Here is a 7,011-nt window from a genome sequence, read left to right as displayed (position 1 = left end):
AGATTTTCGTTCCTCAGAATGTGATAAAGATTCTGGAAAGCTTTCGGAGGACTGGATCACGTGGTTTGGACTTTTGCTAGTCAAGCAGTGCGTTGGTGAGCGCGGCTCCCTGCCAGGCCTCAGGGGTTCCAGCCCAGACCTCAGGCAGCTCGCTCCAACCCGACCTGGATTCCAAAGCGAGGCGTCGCCCGGCGGTCCCCGCCCTCGTCGGCCTGCTAGCTGGAGGGCCGCGCGACACTTCTCGGCTCCTCGACCCGGGATGGGTGCAGGGAAGAGGCGCGGACTGCTCTGACTCGCAGCCTCTGCTGGGGCCTCACGCTCCGCACGTCCGTCCTCTGTCAAGCGGCCCGGAGCAGTCCCGGGTGGTTTCTCCACCGCACGCAAGGCTTCCGAAAGCCGGCCCTCCCTCATCTTCCCTTCCTCGACGGGGGATGACAGCTCACGCGGCTTAGAAAGACACTCAACAACTGGGCAGAGCTCCCAGGCCAGCCGGAGCAGGCGGTGCGACTCGGCGAGAGGGGCGGGGCCCTGACGGGCAACACTACAGCCCAATAGCGTCTCTCTACCTCCCAGTGTGGCCCAATGAGGCGCGAGAGGCGGGACTTCCGCTCGCCCTTCTGTTGTCGTCCCTGCTCGGACTAGCTTGGGTAGGGGCTCGGTGCGGATCCTCAGTCATGAAGTCCGGGTAGCGACTTCTCCCGGGTGCCCGCGAGCCTGGGTTCCGGGGCCGGACTTCAGGTAAGAGCCAGCGTGGCTCGGCCTCGGTGGGCGGGGGTTGTCCTCGGGCCTGGCCGGGAGAACACACCCCCTCCGGCCTGGGTGCGGTGGCCCGCGGCGGGGACTTGTAGGGCCCTTCGGTGTCAGTACACGCCCGTGCGGGACACCGGTTCTTAGCGCCCCGTCCTGCGGGCTTGTCGGTCTGAAGTTGTCGGGTCGTGGGTTTTGCTTTCCACGTTCCCTTCCAGAGGTGCCTGTGGCCTGGAAAGATACTTGGAAGACTTCCCTTGACCCAGCACTTGACTCTTAAGTCTTCGGAGAAAATTCTCCCGGGCCAGTTTTGTCTTTGGAAGAAAAAAAGAAGAAGAAGAAGAAAAAAAATTGCGATCGCTCGCTTCCTTTTTTTCTCACCTCTTCCCTCCCCCGCCCCCTTCCTTCCCTAAAAGCTCAGCTTTCAGGCTTAGACGTGACCTTGCTAGAGCTACACACTGCTCACCCCCCTCCCCCGCCCAATTTTTGAAGTTTGAACTTCGGCAAGGACGCTTATGAATTGATCTCTCCCCCCAGAGGGAAACAACTTTGGTAGCCTCTGCTGCGTGTTCTCTGCTGGCTTTTGGTAAATGGCTGTATTTTGTCCTAATCTGGCAGTAGTTAATTTCCGCAACTCCCGTTTTACCCTCACTTTCAGCACCGTGGGCAGCTGCTGTGGGCTGACGTCTGCCCCAAACCTGCCCGGGTGTTGTTCGCTCAGTGATGCAGCAGTTACGGTGGAATCTGCATTCCTTCAGGCAGTGACTAGAAGACAGCTGCGCTTTCTGACCCAACACAGTAAAGTTGGTCGCGCCTCCAAAGAGCCAGTAGAAACAGGCCATTTGCAAATTTCCGGAAGAGCGCTTGAGAGGTTTAATCTGTCATAGGGTCATGGTTTGTTTATTTGAGACAGGATCTCTGTGTAGCCCAGACGGACCGCAAACTGGCTATGCTTCTGACTCAGCCTACCGAGTACTGGAATTACTGGGCCATCAAACCTTGTTTAAAGATAGTTTTTAATGGGTCAAAAAGATAACTCCGTTTTAGGGGACCACAGCTGGACTTGAGTTGAGTGCAGGGCCACAGGGTTTCATGGATTGATTTTTCTTTTAATTTATAGAAAGTCAGTTTCAATTTTTTTTAAAAAAATGTGTGTCAAGAGGAAGTTGTAGAATGTATTATTGTAGATTTTGGGGAAAACAAATATTTCAAAAGACAGGTTGCAAACTGGGGAGTGAGACTAGACTTTACCCCTTGTGTTTTGGGACATCAATAAATATGGAAAGGGCTAGGGAGATGTTTCAGTGAGCAGGAGAGCTTGCTGTGCAAGCCCAGTGACCCGAATTAGATTTTCTAGAACCCTTGTAGACGTGGACGGGGAGAACGGACTCGGCCAAGCTGCCCTCCGCCCTCCACATGAGCCCTGTCGTGTGTGCTTTCCCTCCCAAGTCAAACACACACAATAAGCAAAAGTTAAAAAGTGAAAAAAGTGGGAAAGTTGTGAAGATGAAGTGAAACCCATCGTGTGATGTAGTTCAGCTTCATTGAATCGATTGTGCAGAACCCACAGTTTTCTCTGTGTCCGGAATGACAGTTATCCTAGCAGCGGGTGTGTGCTTCGCTCTGCCTTACTTGAAGTCAGCATGATGTCTGACACGTGGCAGTGTAAATCATGTGTACCAAAGCCATGGTTAGGGGAGTCGATTATGGAAGGGTTCGGGGCTAATTTCTCATTTATCCTTGCTGTTTCTGTGAGGGTTTTGGTGGACCCATGTGACTGGCATGCAGCTTGCTTCCTTTGATGTTTCTACGTCCGAGATGAACAGGTTCTTATCAGATTTCAGGCCCTAATTCAGCCAAGAGAGGGTGGGGTAGGGTTGACTCTAGGGGCAGGCGTATAGTGGCGGGCTGACTCTTTATGCTTTGTAGTTTCATTACAAATAGGTTGTAGCTGGCTTGATAAAAATATTATGGTATACTTACGTTAGTATTAACTAAAAAAATAGTTGGGTTTTACAATAAAAATTATGACTCTGAACATTTTAAAATTAGGAATTAATAATGTACAGCTGAAAGCAAATGAGTAAACCAAACAGTGATTTCCACTGTTTGAGTTGTTATCGCCTTGTGGTGCTGGTGTGGTGGTTTCCTGCAACATGGAAAGAGGAACGCACTTAATAAGCACGAGTTCATGCCTGTAGGAGAATAGATCGAATTGACACCCACTATATAAAGCCAGTCTCTGGGTGACATTCCTTAAAAAACGCACAGCGTGAGACTAAGAAGGTGGCTCAGTGGGTAAGAGCATGTGCTGCATAGGCATGAAGACTTTAGTGTAGATCCTAGCACCCAGGCGAAGAATCTGAGAGTGGCCCACACCTGGAACCCCAGCCTTGGGAGATGGTGGGAGACAGGAAGATGACTGGGCTGGCTGGCCATCAGGCTAGCAAAAAACCAGAGTAAAAGATCCTTTCTCAAGGAAATAAGGTGTAGAACTGTAGACTGATAAAGGATACCCAAATTCCCTTTCTCAAGGAAATAAGGTGTAGAACTGTAGACTGATAAAGGATACCCAAACTCCCTTTCTGACCTCTTAAGTCTATGCACATGTGTACACATGTATATACTACACACGTCATAATGCCCCGTAGACTACTCTTGGGTATTTGAGTTTTTCCTTGCTGGTGACTTTGGGTAGTTTGCTTAACTCTTTACTCATAATGCCTGGGCACTGGGACAGTTTGTAAATCCTTAGAGAGAATGACAAGCCTCAGGCTTGTTCTTACGTGGAGGATGTGGTTGTTTGCTTAATTGACAGTAAATGGAGGAGCAGGGGAGACAACAGACCCCAGGAGGACATTAACAAGGCAGAGGTTTAGAGAAAGAGAACATTTGCTAACGTCATATATTCAAGGAACAGCCTAATGAAGAGAAATGGTAGAGTGTGGAGACCCTCAAATGCCAGATTAAGGATTTTGCATTTGACTTTTTATTTATTTTATTTTATTGATATTTATTGAGCTCTGCATTTTTCTCTGCTCCCCTCTCTGCCCCTCCCCTCCCCCTTCAATCCTCCCCCAAGGTCCCCATGCTCCCAATTTTCTCAGGAGATCTTGTCTTTTTCTACTTTCTACTTCCTATGTAGATTAGATCTATGTAAATCTCTCTTAGTGTCCGCATTGTTGTCCAGGTTCTCTGGGATTGTGGTTTGCAGGCTGGCTTTCTTTGCTTTATGTTTAAAAACCACCTGTGAATGAGTACATGTGATAATTGTCTTTCTGTGTCTGGCTTACCTCACTCAAAATAATGTTTTCTAGCTCCATCCATTTTCCTGTAAAATTCAAGCTGTCGTTATTTTTTTCTGCTGTATAGTACTCCATTGTGTAAATGTACCACATTTTTATTATCCATTCTTCAGTCAAGGGACATTTAGGTTGTTTCCAGGTTCTGGCTATGACAAACAAAGCTGCTATGAACATAGTTGAGCACATGTCCTTGTGGCACGATTGAGCATCCTTTGGATATATACCCAAAAGTGGTATTACTGGGTCTTGAGGAAGGTTGTTTCCTAATTTTCTGAGAAATCGCCACACTGACATCCAAAGGGGTTGTACCAACTTGCATTCCCACCAGCAATGTAGGAGTGTTCCCTTTTCCCTACAACCTCTCCAGCATAAGTTGTCATCAGTGTTTTTGATCTTGGCCATTCTTACAGGTGTAAGATGGAATCTCAGAGTTGTTTTGATTTGCATTTCTCTGATGACTAAGGATGTTGAACATTTCCTTAAGTGTCTTTCAGCCATTTTAGATTCCTCTGTTGAGAGTTCTCTGTTTAGGTCTGTACTCCATTTTTTAAATTGGATTATGCGATCTTTTGGTGTCCAATTTCTTGAGTTCTTTTTATATTTTGGAGACAGGCCTTTGTCTGATGTAGGGTTAGTGAAGATCTTTCCCCATTCTGTGGGCTATCGTTTTGTCTTGTTGACCATGTCCTTTGCTTTACAGAAGCTTTTCAGTTTCAGGAGGTCCCATTTATTAACTGTTTCTCTCAGTGTCTGTACTGCTAGGATTCTATTTAGGAAGTGGTTCCCTGTGCCAGTGCGTTCAAGTGTACTTCCCACTTTCTCTTCTATAAGGTTCAGTGTGGCTGGCTTTAATGTTGAGGTCTTTGATTCATTTGGACTTGAGCATTTGACTTTTAATTGTGACCAATCCGTCTTTTAATTTGGGAACAGAGGTCCAGTGGAGAAGTGGGAGCCTGAGGTGGGAGTTCCATAGAGTTGAGACAAAGTGTGGAGGTTGTAATGAAGGGTAGGTTTGACATGTTTAGATTAACATCGGGAATGGACATGGCTTTGGGCGGATCTGGGGGAGTATTGATGCTAGTAGTGTAAATAAAGGATCTTACGATAAACACATTTAGTGGATGGGTTCTAGGGAGAGATGGAATGATGGAGAAGATGCTGAGCAGTGCAAAGGTAAAATGGATACTGGAAGCTGTTCCATGAGCAGAGGAGTGAGGCTCACACCATGAGGAAGTGGCCCAAACTGCCGTTCCTACTTGGGGCGCTGGCAATACCTCAGGCCTGAGAGTTCCCCACGTAGTAGGAATGCGCTGACGTTTTCCTGTAGCATGTCTCATTAGTGTTCTGGGGCGGCAGGAAAAGTGTAAACACACAAGGCTCCCATTTCTCAGAACAGTAAACTGGAGACCAGAGATTCTCACGCTAAGAATGTCGGAAGATGTTTTGAGTTTTGTATTCTGCAAGGCTCAGCAACATTTCCATGTTAGATCTAATTATTTCTTTGTCGATTAACTTGAATTGCTCATAGCAAAACCCTTATTCAGAGATGGGGTGAGACTTTGCGGGACAACAAAGTGGGTACACAACTACAGAGGGTACTCTGTTTCTTCCCAAGTTCACACTGGAAGAACTGCAAAGGGAGAAAGGCTACCTGGGATGGCGGGCAGAGTGAAGATCTGTGAGTAAATCCCTTTGCCTTCCATCCTCTGGCTTCCGTTTTCCCCTTCTGTGAAATGACGATGGTAACAGTTCTGAGTCGGAGTTGTTTGGAAAATTAGTCAATATGTGGAAAGTGGTAGAGAGTAATTGGGATGTTTGTGTTGTGATGGGACCTGTGGTAAAAAAGAAGGAGCAGTGTCTCAGAGCCCTCTTTACATCGAAAGGGCTCAGGATTAAGTAATAGAAGGGCCTGTAGGGTTTTTTATTTTTCCCCTTAGCAAGCAGATTTTCTAGGCTTACATGCAATTTCTTGATTTTAAATTATGCTGTGAACTTTCTCCCTGAATTATTTTTAGTTCTCTGATGTCATGTTAGGCCTGAGTGAGTGGCCAGTCGAACAAAAGTGTGTTTGCTGGTGAGCATGGAGAGAGAGCAGGCCTGCACATATGTCATCTCAGTAGAAACAGTACTCGAACCCCGCTGCTTGCATGGCTTTCTTCTTTTACCCAGCATCCTTTCACCCAACAAGTATTTATTCATTCCCTTCTTTGTCATGTGCTAGGCACTTAGTCAGCATCACTTAACTGAAGGGACAGGAGCCCTGTCATTCTGAAGCTGGCCTTTTTGTGGGAGAAACGGGTACCTTTTTATTATGGTAATTAGATTTTTTTTTCCTACTGTATGTTCAAGCCATACTACTTAAGCAGATAAGAATAACGATACCAGATCCTGGTGGGTTGTGAGGAGCACTCTGAAGGAAGGAATGGATCATGTCTTTCTTATGTTTCCTCCCCTCTCTCCGAGTCCCCCCTCCCACTACAATGTCTTACCTTTTGAACAGTGCCAAGGGTTATACATATGTTGAATGGTAAATTGTTGTGTCTTCAACTTTGCTTTTGTTATCTCCTTTGAGACAAACGGTTTAAAGTCAGAAAGCTCTTAATGCATGCAAATATAAGTGCACATTAAATGTTCATGATAGACAGGAAGAGGCTGTGCCCAGGCAGGGAGCAGGCTTTGAAGGAAATTTGTAGTGCAGTAAGTATTAAGGACTATGCATTCGCTCGATGAACAAAGAGAGACCTGCTGTGATTGTATTTCTGCTGATCTAGGAGACCAATAGAAATAAGGTTGTTGGAGACAAAAGCTTCAACATTAAGGGAACCTGGGTATTATTGTTCACTAACAATAACGATTTTTTTTACCTTCCAGTTAATTTTCCCATTGGTAAGGTAATTGGAATTTTTCAGCTTAAAAAAAATCAGCTTTTGAGATGTCTTGCAAAAATGTTGCATTAATA

At 46.3% G+C, this 7,011-nt stretch overlaps 1 protein-coding gene across 1 annotated transcript in view; it reads left to right on the top strand.

Moving 5' to 3' along the window:
- The first annotated feature begins 587 nt into the window (after window positions 1-587).
- Window positions 588-7,011, top strand: part of Rnf13 (ring finger protein 13) — a 74,713-nt gene continuing 68,289 nt past the window's right edge. The window contains exon 1 of the mRNA XM_041659342.1: window positions 588-738. The gene's annotated coding sequence lies outside the window, so the exon portion shown is untranslated. The remainder of the gene's footprint in view (window positions 739-7,011) is intronic.

This window comes from Microtus oregoni, unplaced genomic scaffold (assembly GCF_018167655.1).
Source record: "Microtus oregoni isolate MIOR12 unplaced genomic scaffold, Mior012 000010F_ref0000083, whole genome shotgun sequence".
Taxonomy (NCBI): Eukaryota; Metazoa; Chordata; class Mammalia; order Rodentia; family Cricetidae; genus Microtus; species Microtus oregoni.
Note: the sequence above shows the minus strand (reverse complement) of the source record. Positions and strands in the feature narration are given on the sequence as shown.